Here is a 20,185-nt window from a genome sequence, read left to right as displayed (position 1 = left end):
TGGCTGGTTGAGGACCTGTAGAGAAATCAACAATGTACAAATCCCCACTTCTGACACCTTCGAAGACTTTGGATTTGTCAGATTCCATGATCACAACACATCTATATCTACCAAAGATAACAATCATATCAAGATCACAAAGCATCAAGACTGACATGAGGTTAAAACCAAGGGATTCAACAAGCATCGCTTTGTCCATATGCCTATCCTTGGAAATAGCCACTTTTCCAAGTCCCAATACCTTGCTTTTACCTTTGTCATCATATGTGATTTGCTTCAGAGGTGATGGAGTTAGTGGCATATTCATCAGCAAGCTTTTATCACCAGTCATGTGATGTGTTCCGCCACTATCAAGAACCCACTCAATATTCTTGGGTTTGTCATCCTGCAGATGAATTAGTACAGCTTACCTTCTCATATGCTTCAAATTTGAAGAATATGATTTCAATTTCATCAGATAAGAATTTCATCACAACAGAATTATGAGGACGTGTGAAATATTTATATTTCATCAATATTAGCTTGCATCCTATCAAGCATTTCCTCAGGTCTCCAGCAAATTCTTCAGATGATGATTTTCATCTGGAGACCTGACCTGAAGAAGTGATTAGTTCGATTTCTTCACCACCCACATCTGAAGAGGTGGTAAAGCATTCATCATCCTGCGAGCACCATATGAGAAAGGTGGCATTGAAGCTAATGCACTTCTCTTAACAGTAGGGGGTTAAAGTACTCATATGAATATGCAGAGAATTGGTTTGAGGATTTATGAACATCATGATTTGAAGAGTAACGCTCATATTCATATTCCTTGTAGTTTCCCTGCATGATAGATGCATTAGCATGGGTATGAGCGTAATTTTGATCAGTTGAGGATTTTGATCCTCTTGAAGACTTTGGTCCTCCTGAGGAATTTTATCTGGGGTTCAGATTCTTCATCGGTGGTGTCATGAGGACATTCACCTGAAGATTTTCAAGACAGCTTTTGGGAATCCAGATTTTCCTCAAGGGAGGACCATTCCTGTAGTTAGTTCCAACATATCGAGCAAATACTTCACCAGATTGATTTTTGAATAGTTTATAGTTGGAGTCAAATGACTCATCTGAGGAATAGGATAATTCACATGAAAAGCCAGTTAGATTGGATGGATCAAAAGGAGGCCCAGTAGCAGCAACCCATGAGGTTTTGGGATACTGCTCAAGTTTCCAATAAGATCCATCAGCATTTAATTTCCTCTCAAAGGCAATTCCTTCTTTCCTCGGGTTCTTGTTCAAGATCTGCTTTTTGAGCACATCACAAAGGGTTTGATGTCCTTTGAGGCTTTTGTATATGCATGTCACATACAATTCCTTCAACCCCGCATTTTCATCAGTAACATTTGTGTTTTCCTCAAGTGAGGAAATAGACACTACAGGTGCAGTTGAAGAATTTGTAGCAATAGAAGCATTTGATGATTCTGGTGAAGAATTGGTAGTTTCGCGTTCAATGCATTTAAGACATGGAGGAATGAATTCAGCTTGAGTAGAGCTGATCTGTTGAGCTAGTAATGAATCATTTTCCACACGAAGATCATCATGAGAAATCCTTAGCTTCTCTAGATCAAGCTTCCTTTGAAGAAATTCATAGGAAAATTTCTCATGATCAGCGAGGAGTGTATCATAACGATCTTGAAGATCATCAAATCTAGACTAAAGACTTTTCACATCTTCAGTGAGGATTTGGGTAAGATTCATTTCATCATTCAACAGATGATCACTTCTATCTAGCAGTTTCTGAAGCTTTTCCAGGGCAGTTTGTTGTTTAGTGGCAATGATAGCAAGTTTACTGTAACTGGGTTTTTTATAATCATCAGGTTCATAGTCACTTGAATCATAGGAGGAAGCATCATTTGGTACCTTTGAACCTTTTGCCATGAAGCAATAGGTTGGAGCGAAGTCATCAGCATAGTCATTAGTGTGGATGGAGTTATCATCTTCTTCAAGGTTGAAGATTGACTTGCTGACGAAAGTGGTTGTCAGTGCAAGACTAGCCTGTCCAGATTCTGAGTCTTCATCAGAACCCTCTTCTTCATCACATTCCTCTGATTCTGCCTCGGAATCCATTTCCTTGCCAATAAGTGCCCGAGCCTTTCTGAAACTAGTCTTCTTGTGCAATGAGGGCTTTGAAGATGAGGATTTTGAAGATTTCTTCTTCTTCTTCGAGTCATCAGAACTGTCATCCTTGTATTTCTTCTTCTTTGATTCCTTTGCCCAACGGGGACAGTCAGCAATGTAATGACCTGATTTCTTGCATTTGTGGCAGGTTCTTTTCTTGTAGTCCTCAGATGAAGATTCTGATTTCCTCATGCCTCTTCTTGAAGATTTACCGAACTGGCCACATCGTGTAAACCTCTGGAATTTCCTCACGAGCATTGCAAGCTCCTGTCCAAATTCTTCAGGGTCACCAATGCTATCATCCGAATCTTTTTCTTCACATGAGGAAATTGCTCTAGTCTTCAGTGCACGTGGTCTAGAATAGCTTGATCCATATAGATCTTTCTTTTCTTGTAGCTGGAATTCATGAGTATTGAGTCTTTTGAGTATATCAGCTGGATCAAGCATCTTGTAGTCTGGCCTTTATTGAATCATCAGTACTAAAGTATCAAATGAAGAATCCAAAGATCTTAGCAATTTCTTCACAACTTCGTGATCAGTAATGTCTCGAGCTCGCAGTGCTTGCAGTTCATTTGATATGTCAGTGAGGCGATCAAAGGTATCTTGGCAGCTTTCATTGTCATGCCTCTTGAAGCGATTGAAGAGATTGCGAAGAATATCAACACGAGAGTCACGCTGGGTTGATACTCCTTCATTTACTTTGCATAGTCTCTCCTAGATAAGTGTTGCAGAGCCCAGAGCAGTCACTCTTCCAAACTGGCCTGGGCTCAGATGGCCACAGATGATATTCTTCGCTTGAGAATCAAGTTGTTTGAATTTCTTCACATCCGTAGCAGAGACACTAGCAGAGATGATGGGGACGCCATGTTCCACAATATACCAGAGATCATTGTCAATAGCTTGTAGATGCATTTGCATCTTGTTCTTCCACAAGGGAAAGTTCTTTCCTTCGAAAGTAGGACATGATGCAATAACCTTAAACATACCTGCAGTCGACATAACTAAAACTCCAGGTGGTTAAACCAAAATCACACAAAACAAGGGAGTACCTTGCTCTGATACCAATTGAAAGTGCGTTATATCGACTAGAGGGGGTGAATAGGAGATTTTTAGAATTTCATCACTGAGGAAATTCCTTTTGAGGAAATTCCTCACTCATGACTAACTTACAGCGGAAACGGTAAAGGATCAGAAGTGCAAAGTTTCACAACAACAGTTTTTCAGTGTGAGGAATGTGAAAACAGATTGCACAGTGAGCAGGCACGCAGAAAACAGATGAGGATTAACAAGCGTGAAGAATTTGGGGTTGAGGAATTTCAGAGAAAGTCTTCGGCAAATTCTTCAAACAGTAACAGTGAAAGTCATCAACATATAATCTGAGGAAAGTAAGGAGTTGAGGAATTAGAACCCGTTTCACAGCGAAGACAGTAGTTGATGACCCAGTTCCAACTGTTGTGACGGTTGTACATCTGGTTTGGAGCGGCTTGGTATTGAAACCAAAGGACACACAGTCCCGGGACACACAGTCCCTACCGCGTTCTCCTTGGGCTAAGAACACACAGTCCTCGCCCAACACTCGTGGTAAATCTTCAGGGCAGACTTCCAAACCCTCACAAACTTGGTCACCCGGCGATCCACAATTGAGTGCTGGATTGCTCTAGACCATGACGCCTAACCGTCTGGAGGATGCACAGTCCTCAAAGGTAAAAGGCTTTAGTCCCACACAGGAACAACTTCTTCAGTGATGCTCAATCACTTGGTTCTATGTTTGTGGTTTGGTGTTTGGGGTATTTCCTCACTGATGAATTACTCTCGAAGACTCTGAGGAATTGGGTTGCTCTTAAGACAAGTGTCAGTTTCTGACGGAGCAACCGACCAGCTAATGGTTGTGGGGGCGGCTATTTATAGCATGGGAGCATCCCGACATGATTTGACACTAATGCCCTTAAATAATATGACCGTTGGTGTGGATCAGACCAATGATGTGGCATGTCTATCAAAACGGTCGGAACCCTCAACTGTGAGAGTCCTCATGTCACTCGTATTCCTCACTTGAGGCTTTTGGTAGGATTAGGCTTGGGTTGAGCATCATGAGGAAATTCATTCCAAAGTGTAACTTCGACCCCCTTTAACAATACAGTGTTCCTATTACTCAAGTGTGAAGAAAATAAAACAGAAAGAGTAAATCTTCATGCTTCAAAGTCTTCAGAATGATTTTCTTCAGGACACACCGAATTTCTCAATTTCAATATCTTCATGAGGAATATCAAATTCATCACAGATTCTTCGCGATTTAGTTCTTCAGCTTCAGACCAATTTCTTCAACCAAAGATATACATTTTTAGGGGTCGATATTCATCAAGTATTTCAAACTCCTCAAAGACTTATAGATCATGTGTACACTCAAGAGCACATTAGATACTTAACCTATAAGTCTTAAAACCACAAAAATCACTAAGGGGCACTAGATGCACTTACAACCACCATGTTTATATGGATAGTGGGGGGTCTAGGCTTACAACAAGGTCAACTATGTAGAAGGTAAACATGTTGTGGACGAACTCTAAGTCTTGGCGTTTCACTAGTGGAGAACGGGGATTTAGTCCCGGTTGGGAACTACCTTTAGTCCCGGGTCGCCAAGTGGGATTAAAGGGTGGGGCTAAAGGGTCTAGCATTTAGTCCGAGTTGGCCACACCCGGGACTAAAGTCCGTCCACGTGGCCGCGGGCGTGTGGCGGGGGCTGGATGACCTTTACTCCCGGTTGGTGTCACCAACCGGGACTAAAGATTTTGTATTTTTTTTGTTTCAGGTTTAGGATTTTAGGGTTTTATGGTTTATAGTTTATTTTTCCTATTCATTTTGTGTTTTCCATTCAATTCTTTTTCATTTCAAACATATTTTACGCTACTACATACTGTACATGTTGATGCATATCTTTACCTAATAATAAAGAGGCTATTGCTTCCGTCGGAAAACCCGTCGCTGCCGTTTTTCAAAAAAGCCCCTGTCTTTTAGGTAATTAAACCCACAGTACCTTTTATGTGTTACGAACAGGAAAACGTTTCATTTTTGCACAGAGCCCCCTATGGCATTGGATAAGAGAAACGCATCTCGGCTGATAGAAAACGCACGAGAGGGCTATTGCTTCTGCCCTCATAATCCCACATCGATACTTCACAGATAATTTCATCACTTTATATACATGCGCCTTGGTGATTTTACAAGAGACAACGGAAATCAACAGAGGAACAAATTCGAGAAGAAGAAATTGGGATGACACAAATAGAGGTGGAGCCTCGAGACAGAGGGGGCTCAGGGCGAAGGAAAGGGACTGGCGCCGGCGATGCATAGGTGGAGGTGGGGGCGTCGGGGTTAGAGGATTCAGGCAACCGATGGGGTAAGGCTTTCCGGAGACTCAGGAAACACCATGGGGGCGGAAGAGAAAAGAGAGGAGACCGGGGGTAGGAGTACCGGCTGGCGCTCGGGCACTGGAGCTGGCCCCGTCGCCCCCAGTCTCGAGCAACCATCCACAATGGGAGGCCGACCTCGCAGCAGCACACCATGGGAGGCGGTCGCGAGGTGCAGAGGTGGGAGGCGGTGGAGGAGCAGAGGAGGAGGGGAGTATGGGCGCCATTGGAAGGGGGAGTCGGGGAGATTGGGGATCCACTCGGGCTCTCTCCCCTAGCGGCGCGAGGTGGAGGAGAGGAGGGGGGCTGGGGATCGGGCAAGGTTAGGGGATTTAGGAGTGGGTAAGGTTGGGCCTTGGCAGGCCTAATGGGCTGTGCACTACTACTTTCTCTCTTTCCTTTAATTTCTTTCTCTAAATTCTTTAATTAAAATGTGTGGTATTATTTTTTCCCGTTACAACGCACGGGGCCTTTTACTAGTATAATATAATTTCTCGTATGACCATACATACATATATATATATACATACATACAATTTGGTATATACAATTTCTCCTATACAATGTGAAGATCATTACATGTAATGGTATTCTCCGCTTTTAGGTATGACCTCATTAAGGAAAAATTCTGTAATTTCCTCTTGAATTGCTCGTATGCGGTTCTCTCGTAAGAGCTTCCGCCGCATTTCTTAAATCTTTAAACAATAAGATCAATGTAAATATATTAGTAGTATATATATTAGATCATCATAAAAATAATATGAATAGTGTTTACATACCTAACGTTGTTGTTCATCTCTGTGTCATTCAGTCGCTATGCGAATGTTCTTGCAAACGTAGTATGCACATAAACTAGTCCATGTTTCTGGCTAATGCACTATGCGAGAATAGAATTCAATTAGACAATAATCAAGCATGATAATGTATTGAAACTAGAATTAAAAAGATGCACGAACCTAGCTAGTAGTACTTAATTAATTATCTTGACCGGTTTCCAACATAGCTTTGGTTTCCATTCACCCCTAACCTCTTCGATTAACCGTTTCCAAACCCTGCCCGACAAAGAAAATGAATAAAGGAGTTATTAATTACTTGGTATAAGGAAATGAACAAAAGAGTTCGATATAGTGCGATAATGACTGAAATTACCCACGGAGCATTTTAACCACGTTGGTGTAATCTTGAGATTTTTTACCTATTGAGTCTAGGACTTCAATAATTCTAGCATCAACTCTAATGATTAGTAATATCCAGTGGAACCAGCGCACGTTTATATAAACATGCATGCATAACTCATCAACTACACTTAACATCGATTAAGCAAAATAGAATTTGTAGGACAAGATAGTAACACTCACTTGAAATTGTAAGGTCATAGTATTTCTGTTTTAGTATTTTGTGCCTTTAAAAACATTAGCAAGTTCCTCTCTGAGTCTTCGGGGTGGTCTTCTATCAATTTTTTAGTAAGGATATATGGGTCAATGAACCCAATGGCATAGATTTGCTCTCTTTTCTCATTCTGTATAATAGCGTACAAAAGAATATAGTGAGGATAATTACAGGCAATGAACGAGTTGATCTAGAGACTTAAATTATAGAAAGAAATCACTTAAAGACAATAGCAACTAACGATAGATTTATCAAGTGTGTCTTGATTGTATAACTCAAACAATTTTTCAAACTCAATGTATAGGTCATTTTTTGTAGAAGTAATGCTCTTTCTTGACTTTCACCATGAGGTACAATCGGCCGACGACAACTTCTTTCATGTACCACTCATGCAATCTTCGCATTTGTGTTGTTAGCTGCGAGACCTGCTCAGGTTTGACCAGAGGGTGCCCGACGACATATCGCCATGCTACTTCAGCCATGACGACTTACTCGGTGCCTAGGAGTTGATTAACACTTGATGTCTACAACAGTGTCGCTCAGCACCTTGAGCGGGGGGATCGATTGCATTGCATGTTCTCCGAGATGGGGAATTGTTTTCCCACTTTTTTTTACTATCTGTAGGCTCCGACTACTACATTTGTTTTTTATATAATATCTTGATAGAGCGGTCATAGTCTGATGGGCTATTCGCCACATGTGACGGGGGTCGCTCAAGAAATTCCACAAAGTGTCTATGGTTTTTTCAGGTATTATTTCCTTTGACGGCTCCCAAACGTATCTATAATTTTTTATGTTGCATGCTTGTTTTGTACCATTTGTCCTATGTTTTTACTATGGTTTTATGATTTATTGGGACTAACCTATTAGTAGTTGCAAAAACGCACAAGTTCTTGTTTTTTACACTTTGATGTGTAGGAAATAATTGGAAATTGGCGAAAATCCGCAAAAGGAGCCTTGTGAGGTTTACCCCGAAGACAGCATCAAATGAAAAAAGTTAAAACTACAAAAATATGGGGAATTTTATGGCATTGATTCTGGACTACAAATTTGTCCAAAACGGTGTTCGTATTCGATCTCCCATTTTACAGGAAGAAAATATCTGATTACGAGAATTGATGACGTGATTTAGTCCAACTCTTACCATATTTGATATATTCGGCGAAACCACGACTTTGGGGACTCATGGTGCTGTGAGGAGTCCCTAGGAAGGTTCTAGAGGTGCCCAAGAGCCATTGGATCAAGGGTCCATCTATCAAAGGACCATAGAGCACCATGGAGGCACATATAAAGAGAGGAAAACCCTAATTTTGTGGCATCCACAAAAAGGCACGAATTTGCCTCTCCCTTGGCAGCCGCCAAGAGGGGGTAGACTACTCCATTGCAGCACCAAGACCAAGGAAGAAGGGAAGCCAAGGGGACGCCGCCCGTTGCTAGCGTCGTGGCCGCAACCGCCGCCGACGTCGTGGCCGCCATCGCCTCCATCTCTTCGGGGTCGCACCTCTCCATCAACAACTCTCTCTTTCTCACCATGATGATGTTTGAGTAATCACCCTCGAGGATGAGGGTATGTACCACTAGCTATGTGTTCAATCTCTCTCTCTCTCTCATGTTCTTGAGATGTCACGATCTTGATGTATCACGGGCCTTGTTAATCTAGTTGGATCATATGATGTTGTTTCCTTGCTACCTTGTTGTGATGAATTGAACCTTTGCCTTTGAGATCTCGTTATGTTTGATTGAATATTTTGGTTTGAAAACACGTGATGCATGCCTTGCATGCGGATACCCGTAGTGACATTGGGGTATTCAAGTGATTCACTTGATATATGTTATGGCATCAACTTGCGGATTCCGATGACCTTGGGAATCTTTGCATAGGGGTTGATTGCACGTTTTCATAATATGTTCTTCGATAGAAATGTTGGAGTGATCCTTGAAGTTCTTTGTGTTAGATTGAATATGAAGAATCTGAAATTGTTCGATCCATGTCGTATAATTAGCCCACGGATACTTGAGGTGATATTGGAGTATCTAGCTGACATTAGGATTGATTAATATGCATCATGGGTGTTATTCTAGTACAAACTCTACGGCTATTTGTGACACTTATAGAAAATCTCAAAAGATTGATGAGAAAGAATAACTTTGAGGTGGTTCTACTACCTACACGAATTTCATCTTATTGTTCTCTGCTAGATAGGAACTTTGGAGTGATTTTTTTGTTTCACGTTGAGGGATGACCATATGATTCTATTATGTTAGCATTGTTGAGAGATTGCACTAGTGAAAGTATGAACCCTAGGCATTATTTCCAAGCATTTATACGATGTTTTGCTCGTTGTTTTCCACTTGCTACCTTGCTGTTTTTATATTTTCATATTGCGAAAACCTATATCTACTATCCATACTACACGTGTATCACCGTCTCTTTGTCGAACTATGTGCACCAATACAATTTACCATTGCATTGGGTATGTTGGGGACACAAGAGATTTCTTGACTTTGATTGTAGGGTTGCTTGAGCGAGTCCATCTTCATCCTACACCTCCCACGGATTGATAAACCTTGGATTATCCACTTGAGAGAAATTTGCTTGTCCTACAAAACACTACACTTGGGGGGCCAACAACTTCTACAGAACATGCTACGACCGACGTCAGTGCGTAAGGTCGGGTTCATGGCGATGCGACCAGCATCGGTGCGCCAGGTCAGGTCTGTGGGCTGGTCATGACCGTGTGTACGTATGCCCGTACGTGTAGCGTGTGTGTGCGGTTGTGACAGTAGTGTGTGTGTGCTATAGCTAGGCCGTTAGAGCAACTCTACCAGACCCTGTATAAACACGACCTGCAAACGCGTTTTGCAGTTCGACGAAGTGGGGTTTTGCGGGAAGAAAAGTTGCGCTGCAGAACAAAACCCACATAATGAAACTGTATAATTTGAAAAATAAACATTTGCGGGCATGTTCAGAACCATAGTCATGATCATACAAGACTACATTCATGATCATACAACACTACATTCAGTACTAGAGGGGGGCATCACCTACTGGAGCTCAACGGAGCTCACCAGAGCTACTACCTATACTACCGCACTACGCAAAATGGAGCTCACCGGAGTCGAACTCGTGCAGTAGTAGATAGCCTACATTCAGTCGTCGTCCTCGTCGGAGGAGAGCTCGACGTAGATGCGCTTCTGCGCAGTAGCTTCGCGGTGCCACTCCTCCACCTTGTGGCCGAAGGCGATGGCCGACGCGACACCCTGCTCGTAGAGCACGGTGTCGATCTCCTCCTCCCTCCGGCCGCGCTGCTGGTCCTCTTCCGCCTCTCATGCACTCTGCGCCAGCAGCACGGGCAGGAGGCTATCCGCCTCCGCCGGAGGGAGGAAGTCCTCCGGTCCGACGACGGCCCCGGCACGTCGCTTCGGCACCGCCTCGGCCTCCGGCTCCATCTTCACCGACGGGAGCTCTTCGAGCTCCCTCTTCACCGGTGGGACAGAGGAGGACGAGCGGGAGCTCGACGCCTCGATTGAGCTGCTGCAGGAGAAGAGGCGGCCGCGTCTGGCCCAGTGCGTGTACCGCGAGCGGCGCGCTTACGGGCGGTGTCGGATCTGACGCGACGAGCCCTCTCGGGGTCGTCGTTCCTACGGCTACCGAAGCTGTCCATGCGCGACGGTGGATTGGAGCGGCTACGCAGTGTAATGGAGGCGCGCGGCGGTGGATTGGAGGCGCCGACGGTGAGGTGGGGTGGGCTTTTCGCGGCGGCGGTGGGATAGGGTTTCGACCCGCATCCAGCGGTTGAACCCGCAGTTATACCGGTCGAGGGGTCGCGTTTACGGGCCACCGTAAAAAAATTCCAGGTCGGATCACGTTTGCAGTGTCTGCTTTGACAGGAAAATGAACCCAAACCCGTATAGTCGTTGAATTTTTTAAGGACTGACCTTTTGCAGGGTCTGCTAGAGTTGCTCTTAGCAGCAATATGTAGAGCAGGCTGCGTTCAACACGTAGTGCACGTCATGCGCCTGGCTGTATGAATCGCTCACAAATATGTGCGCATGGAAACATGGGCGCTGCGTTACTGTCAGGGCTACAAAGCCGGCTGGGTTGAATTGTGTTAGTTGCGTAGTGGTTAGTACAGCTAAAGAAAAGTAAGGATTTGTTGTTCGGGCGTTTGTCGCCGGAAAATTACTTGTCTTCTTTTTTTCCTTTTTTGTCAGTGTGAGAGTGAGATAGAGAGAGGGCAAGGCTGCGCCAACATCTTCCATTCTTCAAGCTGTTGTGTCTAACCCCACTTCAATAAACAGTGAGTGTGGCAGCAGCGGACGAGCTGGCTGTAGCGGGCGGCGGGACAAACGCTAGGTTGTGCATGATCTCTACAATGCAGAGCCTCATTATATTTGTACGCGACGGCCAGCTACTACTGAGTAATGCTAGACATGCTAAAAATTACATAGACATTTTATAGGATGCTGATGTGGATGATTAGGATTGGAAGTGGGGGAGGGGGGTTGAAAGTGACACGCAGCATCTCACGGACATTATCATAGAAAGAGTCCCTTTGTCAAGTGACACGTGCTACTTCTACTTAAACATACAAAGGTGAATCTTCTTCTTTACACGTGTCAGCTTGTGCCCTTCGAGAATGGTATACTACTTGAAAATCCTTCCGTGTGCATGCATAGATATTGCCGGAGCTTCACGGATGACGAGGAGGAGTGCTAGCACCTGCGTACGACTACACCATCCGATAAGGAGGCCTCGAAGTAAAGACGAAAGAAGATGGAGCTGCGGAGTCTATAGCGGCCGGGCGACCAACGTCTAGCGGACGTCGGACAGACTCCAGCAGTCGGACAACCGATGCCGCCTGGACGTCCGACACATCCCAGCCTCCGGTTGTCCCACGCGGTCCAGAATTCCGGTGCCAAGATACTAGAGGGTTTCGCCCGGAAATCCGAGCCATCCGGACGACCGACAAACCGCCCGAACTTCCGAGCCCTCATGAGTCGTCGGACGTCCGACGCCGTCCAGATGTCCGAGACCTCCTCTGCACAACCGTGGCTTCTGCCTTGTATCTCTCTCCCACTTACCCCTTCGTGGGTAGCACTATATATACTCCACCCCCACCTCCTTTCTAGGGTTAGCTGTGTACTGACAATTACTTGTTGAGCTTAGCTCCATCTACTACCTGCTCCCATGGAGGTGCCTCCATGTGAGAAGACCACTTACTGGATGCCAAGGCCCCTTACGAGGGAAGATCCCCTGGTGGGTTCAAGGCCCCATCTCCCACGAGATTTGGGACGAACTCTACCATATATATTACTTTCCTTTGTTGTTCATGTACATTTGTGGATCTCGTATGTGGTGAGTCAAGTGAATGTGTGATTGGACTTGTTCTTGAGTGTTTCCCCTTGTCATTTCTTCCCGTTCATCCATGTGTTCTTCGTGTTCTTGAGGAATCCCCCTCCAATTCATGAAAGATCGACACCCACGGGCCTGCCCCGTATCTTATTGGTATCAAGAGCCACATTTCTCAGGAATTTGGAGTCCTCTCCTTCTTTTTCTACCCTTAATTATGTGTGTTTGTGTCCCAATTCGAAAATTCCTCACAAAAATAGCCATACCATTTTTTTGTGATTTGATGTTCTTGTGAGTTTTTGTTGATTTTGATCCATGGATCTAGTGTTTGACAAGTGGATCTACCTCCCTTGGCGTTTCCTAGCCCTAATTTCTCGTTTTCCTCATCAATTTTGACCTCAAAAATCAAAAATTTCGTCCAAAATCGCGTCCTCAATCGGGACGCCGAGCTGACCCAGACACCCCGGTCGTCCGAGACTTTCCGGACGTCCGGCCCCGCCCAAACCGTTGTACGTCTAACAGCCTCCGGACGTCCGGAACACCCCAACAGAACAGATTTCTCGGATTTCCGGACCGCCCGAACGTCGGAGCCTGAGATGTCCGACATCCTCCGGACGTCCGAGACCTGTAGTTGCTGATTTTGGCTGAATTTTGTTTATTCCATAACTAATTCATCTAGACTCCGATTTTGACGTTCTTTAGCTCGTTTTGTAGCTATTGACACCCTTCATCCCACAAAATTATTTCCACCATCATTTGACACCATCATATTTTTCAAAATTTGGCAAGTTTGCCTAAGCCCTCCACCATATCTCCCACATTTCCACCAAAGACTTCCACAACCTAACCCATTTTGGTTATCATTGGATTTGTGGTTGCTTGAGTTGTGATTCGAGTCTCCTAAAGTGTTTCGCTACTTAGGGACGGTTACTTCATCATCCACCATCGTTGACTTGTATTGATCCATCATCTACATCGACCACCGACGATCGACATCGACGACGACCATCCATCATTTGAGACTATCTTTAACCGGAAGCAAGGCCGGTTACCCCCGACTTCGTGAAAGGTTAAGTGTGACGAAGGTATACATTTTTTCATACACTTTTTCTTCCTTGCCATTACATCTTGATAGCCCCACCATCTTTGCAGTTACCTTCATACATACTGAGACTAGCTATCCGAGTATTGCCGGTCTTCGCGAAAACTTGTGCACCATAGTGATACGATATCATACTGTTGCATCATTGGAAATATCATATTGTGTAATTACTTGCTCCCATGCATATCTTGTCATACTTGTCTCATATAGTTGGTTGAGGCTCAATAAGAATAGTGGAAAGGAAAAGAAGACAACAAAAGCTTCTAAGCAAGAAAGAAAGATCAAAGCTTATAAGCAAAAAGAGTTGAGCAAGACAAGAGATATTTGTGCATGAGGATACATAAATAGGAAACGTTTTGCTTACATGAATAGGATTGGTGCGAAGTGGTGAATCTTGCCCAAATGTGCAATAAGCTAGCGTCTCTCCTTGTGTTTGTGAAATATGAGCTTTGCTCATCCCTATAGTCGCACAAGCCCCATTATCCCACCGTGTGTGTTTCTTTATTGCCCTTCTCTATATTTGTGATCACTTGCTTTGCATTTTGAGTCCTTTGATTTTATTTCAACATTTGCAATATCTTGGACTTCAATTTGCATGAATTTGTGCCACTTGTCCTAACCAAGCCACCCGATAAGCTTTATTTTGTACTCCCTCCGTCCCAAAATAAGTGACTCAAAAGTGACTCAACTTTGTACTAAAGTTAGTGCAAAGTTGAGTCATTTTTGAATCACTTATTTTTGGACAGAGGGAGTAGGTGTGAGTGGACAAGTCCTGTACCAATTCCACTATTCTCTCATGTCACATTGAATGAAACGGGATACATTCTCAACTTTGGGAAACGGTATTGGTATTGTTTATCTCATTTCCCACTCACCGTTGCTCGAATGTTGTGATGGATAGGCAAAGCACATCTACTTAGGTCTACAACGACAATGACAAGTTCGATGCCATAAAGAAAACCATCGACGCCAAGATGGATGCTCATTTGGAGGAGCTCCAAGCCCTCATCAATAACTGCACGAGATCTTCATCATCTTCGAGAAGACTCTCAAGTTCACGTGCTTCCGAGATACCATCTCCGGCAAGATCAAACCGACATCGACACCATCACCGACACGAAGAAATAACGACGTCCACTTCAAGGCGTCCAAGGATGAACAAGCGTGAAGGTCACGAGCTCGACACCAACCACCACTCGATGACTTCACCACCTACCTTGGCATCTTTGCCAAGCGACTTCAAGGCACCTTCGCCTTTGGATATGCGGCATCTTCACCGGCAAGTACCCCAAGAAAAGCTTCCCAAGCTCAAGTCCGCGACTTCCATGAGCTACTACGACTTCGACATCGACTTCAAGAGTCCATTCTATGGAACTCATGAACCCGAAGAGTACTTCGAGTGGGAGCGCAAGATGGACACCTACCTCAAGCTACTTCAAGTCCCTTCCGAAGACCAAGTGAAGTGCGCCACAAGAAACTTCCACGACTACGCGTCGACATGGTGTCTTCACACACCTTCGAAGAACTTTGAGATGAGTTGGTCCAAGATGAAGAAAGCTATGCGGCAAGAGTTTGTTCCTTCTACATACACGGAACATCTTCAACGCCAATTGATGAACACCATACAAGGATCCAAGCCCCTCGGCGAGTACTTCATGGAGATGAAGAAAGCCTTGCGACGAGCTGGAGTTGTCGACCCCATTTGGATGACGCTCCACTTCATGATGGGATTGAACAACGACACTGCCGAGACTATATTAACCAACACCTACAAGTTCTCGATGACGTCTACTTTGGTGCTCTCAAGAAGGAACAAGAACTCAAGGCCAACGCTACTCGACCCCGAGCACACTTCGCGATGACCAAGCTACATGACTATGAACATGAGGACGGTACCACCAAGATGTCCAAGCCCGACGATATCCAAGACGATGCTCCCAAGTCCGATTTCACCGCCATCCCTCTTTGTGGCATTGACTATGCCGAGTCTAACACGACTCTTTTTGAAGATGGCGCGGCGACGACCACGACTACGGAGCCACTCATGGAACATGGTTTGAAAGCGAGCGACAAGGTGGCGAGCAAGGATGATGCTTCCATCCTTGGAGGCGAGAGTGATGATGTGCCATCTTCGGCCTTCATCCACAGCAACGGTGACGACATGGTTGAGCATGGGATTTTTCCCTTTGACCACGGCGGAGTTTGGCGATGAGTTGAGAGACTTCTGCCACCATATTGAGAGTGAGAGTGACTTCACTACTAGCCCCATATGTGATGAGTTGCCCCCATTCCCATGTGAGGAGAGCCACAACACCCACCACTTGAGTGAGATGAGTAACTCCACCATATGTGAGTATGAGTGCAACCACCTAGAGGGAGTGAGTGAGCCACCACCACATAGAGCGAGTGAGGTTGTTGATACGGCATGTGAGGCCATTTTGATTTCTAACAACTTAACCTCTACTTCTATTGTGTCTTCTCATTTGGTGCTAGGTCCCATATATGATGACACGCCGATCCTCGATGACTTTGTCCCTCCTTTGGACAAGACAACGGCCATGGTGGAATATGATGCACCCCCACATGGTTCCATCATGATGAAGATGACCATGATTTTTATTTTCCACCTCACTTACACCACATGAGTGGAATGCGAAAGGTACAACAGGTGAAAGTGATGCTATTGTCCCACTAGTGGACTACCTCAAGATTGATTACTTGCATGATGTTGATCACCCTATTGATACTTCACATGCTATGTTTTCTTCATGCCTAGATGTGCCACCACTTTATGATACATATGATGATGAGCATGTCGAATTACCTACTTGTGATGCTATACTCCATAGGATATCTTGTGAGAACTCTATAGGTCACATCATGTTTAACAATCCGCTTGACTTGTCATATGTTATGCATGATATCACCCATATTGCATCTTTGCAATCTCATCATAGTAACTATGCATATCCCATTAAAATTAATCCAATTTGTGAATAAGGCGTAGATGACAAGCCCATGTTTATTAAAAATTTATTTTTATTGTGATGATATTGCTGTTGGAAATATGCCCTAGAGGCAATAATAAATTAGTTATTATTATATTTCTTTGCTCATGATAATCGTTTATTATCCATGCTATAATTGTATTGATTGGAAACACAATACTTGTGTGGATACATAGACAAAACACTGTCTCTAGTAAGCCTCTAGTTGACTGTCTCGTTGATCAAAGATGGTCAAGATTTCGTGACCATAGGCAAGTGTTGTCACTTGATAACGGGATCACATCATTAGAAGAATCATGTGATGGACTAGAGCCAAACTAATGAACGTAGCATGTTGATCGTGTCATTTTGTTGCCACTGTTTTTCTGCGTGTCAAGTATTTGTTCCTATGACCATGAGATCATATGACTCACTAGCACCGAAGGAACACCTTGTGTGTATCAAACGTCACAACGTAACTGGGTGGCTATAAAGATGCTCTGCAGGTATCTCCGAAGGTGTCCGTTGAGTTAGTATGGATCAAGACTGGGATTTGTCACTCCGTGTGACGGAGAGGTATCTCGGGGCCCACTCGGTAATACAACATCACACACAAGCCTTGTAAGCAATGTGACTTAGTGTAAGTTGCGGGATCTTGTATTACGGAACGAGTAAAGAGACTTGCGTGTAAACGAGATTGAAATAGGTATGGGGATACTGACGATCGAATCTCGGGCAAGTAACATACCGAAGGACAAAGGGAATGACATACGGGATTATATGAATTCTTGGCACGGAGGTTCAAACGATAAGATCTTCGTAGAATATGTAGGATCCAATATAGGCATCCAGGTCCCGCTATTGGATATTGACCGAGGAGTTCCTCGGGTCATGTCTACATAGTTCTCGAACCCGCAGGGTCTGCACACTTAAGGTTCGACGTTGTTTTATGCGTACTTGAGTTATATGGTTTGTTACCGACTGTTGTTCGGAGTCCCGGATGAGATCACGGGCGTCACGAGGGTTTCCGGAATAGTCCGGAGACGAAGATTGATATATAGGATGACCTCATTTGATTAACGGAAGGTTTTCGGAGTTATCGGGAATGTACCGGGAATAACAAATGGGTTCCGGATGTTCACCGGGGGGCAGCTCACCCCGGGGAAGCCCATAGGCCTTAGGGGTGCCACACTAGCCCTTAGTGGGCTGGTGATCAAGCCCAAAGAGGCCCCTGCACAGGAATAAAAGAAATCAAAGAGAAAAAAAGGGGAAGTGGGAAGGAAGGGAAGGACTCCACCTTCCAATCCTAGTTGGACTAGGATTGGAAGGAGGACTCCTCCTCCCCCCTTCGGCCGAACCCCTTGGGGCTCCTTGAGCCCCAAGGCAAGGCCCCTCCCCTCCCACCTATATATACGAAGGTTTTAGGGCTGATTTGAGACAACTTTGCCACGGCAGCCCGACCACATACCTCCACAGTTTTTCCTCTAGATCGTATTTCTGCGGAGCTCGGGCGGAGCCCTGCTGGGATAGATCACCACCAACCTCCGGAGCGCCGTCATGCTGCCGGAGAACTCATCTACCTCTCCGTCTCTCTTGCTGGATCAAGAAGGCCGAGATCATCATCGAGTTGTACGTGTGCTGAACGCGGAGGTGCCGTCCGTTCGGCACTAGATCGGAGCGGATCGTGGGACGGATCGCGGGACGGTTCGTGGGACGGTTCGCGGGGCAAATCGAGGGACGTGAGGACGTTCCACTACATCAATCGCGTTTATTAATGCTTCTGTTGTGCGATCTACAAGGGTACATAGATCTGAAATCCCCCTCGCAGATGGACATCACCATGATAGGTCTTCGTGCGCGTAGGAAAATTTTTGTTTCCCATGCGACGTTCCCCAGCAGTGGCATCATGAGCTAGGTTCTTCCGTACATGTTATGTCGAGTAGAACACAAAAGTTTTTGTGGGCGGTGATGTGCGCTTTGCTGCCCTCCTTAGTCTTTTCTTGATTCCGCGGTATTGTTGGATCGAAGCGGCTCGGACCGACATTACTCGTACGCTTACGAGAGACTAGTTTCATCGCTACGAGCAACTCCGTTGCTCAAAGATGACTGGCGAGTGTCGGTTTCTCCAACTTTAGTTGAATCGGATTTGACCGAGGAGGTCCTTGGATGAGGTTAAATAGAAATTCATATATCTCTGTTGTGGTGTTTGCGTAAGTAAGATGCGATCCTACTAGATACCCATGGTCACCACGTAAAACATGCAACAACAATTAGAGGACGTCTAACTTGTTTTTGCAGGGTATGCTTGTGATGTGATATGGCCAACAACGTGATGTGATATATTGGATATATGAGATGATCATGTTGTAGTAGTTAAATATCGACTTGCACGTCGATGGTACGGCAACCGGCAGGAGCCATAGGGTTGTCTTTAAACTAACGTTTGTGCTTGCAGATGCGTTTACTATATTGCTTGGACGTGGCTTTAGTAGTAATAGCATGAGTAGCACGACAACCCCGATGGCGACACGTTGATGGAGATCATGGTGTGACTCCTGTGACAAGAAGATCGTGTCGGTGCTTTGGTGATGGAGATCAAGAAGCACATAATGATGGCCATATCATGTCACTTATGAATTGCATGTGATGTTAATACTTTATGCACCTTATTATGCTTAGAACGACGGTAGCATTATGAGGTGATCTCTCACTAAAATTTCAAGTTCAAATTGTGTTCTCCCTGACTGTGCACCGTTGCGACAGTTCGTCGTTTCGAGACACCACATGATGATCGGGTGTGATAGACTCAACGTTCACATACAACAGGTGCAAAACAGTTGCACGCGCGGAACACTCGGGTTAAACTTGACGAGCCTAGCATGTGCAAACATGGCCTCGAAACACATGAGACCGAAAGGTCGAGCATGAATCATATAGTTGATATGATTAGCATAGAGATGCTTACCACTAAAACTATTCTCGACTCACGTGATGATCGGACTTGAGATAGTGGATTTGGATCATGTACCACTCAAATGACTAGAGACATGTACTTTTTGAGTGGGAGTTCTTAAGTAATATGATTAATTGAACTAATTGTCATGAACATAGTCTAATGGTCTTTGCGAATTACGATGTAGCTTGCGCTATAGCTCTACTGTTTTTATATGTTCCTAGAGAAAATTTAGTTGAAAGTTGATAGTAGCAAATTTGCGGACTTAGTCCGTAAAACTGAGGATTGTCCTCATTGCCGCGCACAAGGCTTATGTCCTTAATGCACCACTCGGTGTGTTGCACCTCGAGCGTCGTCTGTGGATGTTGTGAACATCCGACATACACGTTTTCTGATGACTACGCGATAGTTCAGTGCAAAATACTAAATGGCGTAGAAGAAAGGCGCCGAAGACGTTTTGAAACGTCGCGGAACATAAGAGATGTTCTAAAGAGATGAAATAGTGATTTCATGCTTGTGCCCTTGTTAAGAGGTATGAGACCTCCGACAAGATTCTTTGTCCACGAAGTAAAGGAGAAAAGCTCAATCATTGAGTGTGTGCTCAGATTGTTTGAGTACGACAATCGCTTGAATCAAGTGGGAGTTAATCTTCCAGATGAGATAGTGATGGTTCTCCAAAGTCACTGCCACCAAGCTGTGAGAGCTTCGTGATGAGCTATATCATATCAAGGATAGATACAATGATCCTTGAGCGATTCACGATGTTTGACACTGTGAAAGTAGAAATCAAGAAGGAGCATCAATAGTTGATGGTTAGTAAAACCACTAAGTTTCGAGAAA

The 20,185-nt window shown here is 44.6% G+C and overlaps 1 long non-coding RNA gene across 2 annotated transcripts in view; it reads right to left on the bottom strand.

The window, feature by feature from the left end:
* Nucleotides 1-5,955: 5,955 nt before the first annotated feature.
* The window catches only part of LOC123425867, a 37,532-nt gene continuing 23,302 nt past the window's right edge, over nt 5,956-20,185 (bottom strand). Inside the window, exons 3-6 of one of the 2 annotated variants that reach the window (XR_006621944.1) lie at nt 6,920-7,080; nt 6,518-6,613; nt 6,341-6,438; nt 5,956-6,256 (exon numbers count right to left, since the gene is read on the bottom strand). This is a non-coding gene — a long non-coding RNA (uncharacterized LOC123425867). The remainder of the gene's footprint in view (nt 6,257-6,340; nt 6,439-6,517; nt 6,614-6,919; nt 7,081-20,185) is intronic. The other variant, XR_006621943.1, reaches the window with a different exon arrangement.

Source organism: Hordeum vulgare, chromosome 1H (genome assembly GCF_904849725.1).
Source record: "Hordeum vulgare subsp. vulgare chromosome 1H, MorexV3_pseudomolecules_assembly, whole genome shotgun sequence".
NCBI classification, from domain to species: domain Eukaryota; kingdom Viridiplantae; phylum Streptophyta; class Magnoliopsida; order Poales; family Poaceae; genus Hordeum; species Hordeum vulgare.
Note: the sequence above shows the minus strand (reverse complement) of the source record. Positions and strands in the feature narration are given on the sequence as shown.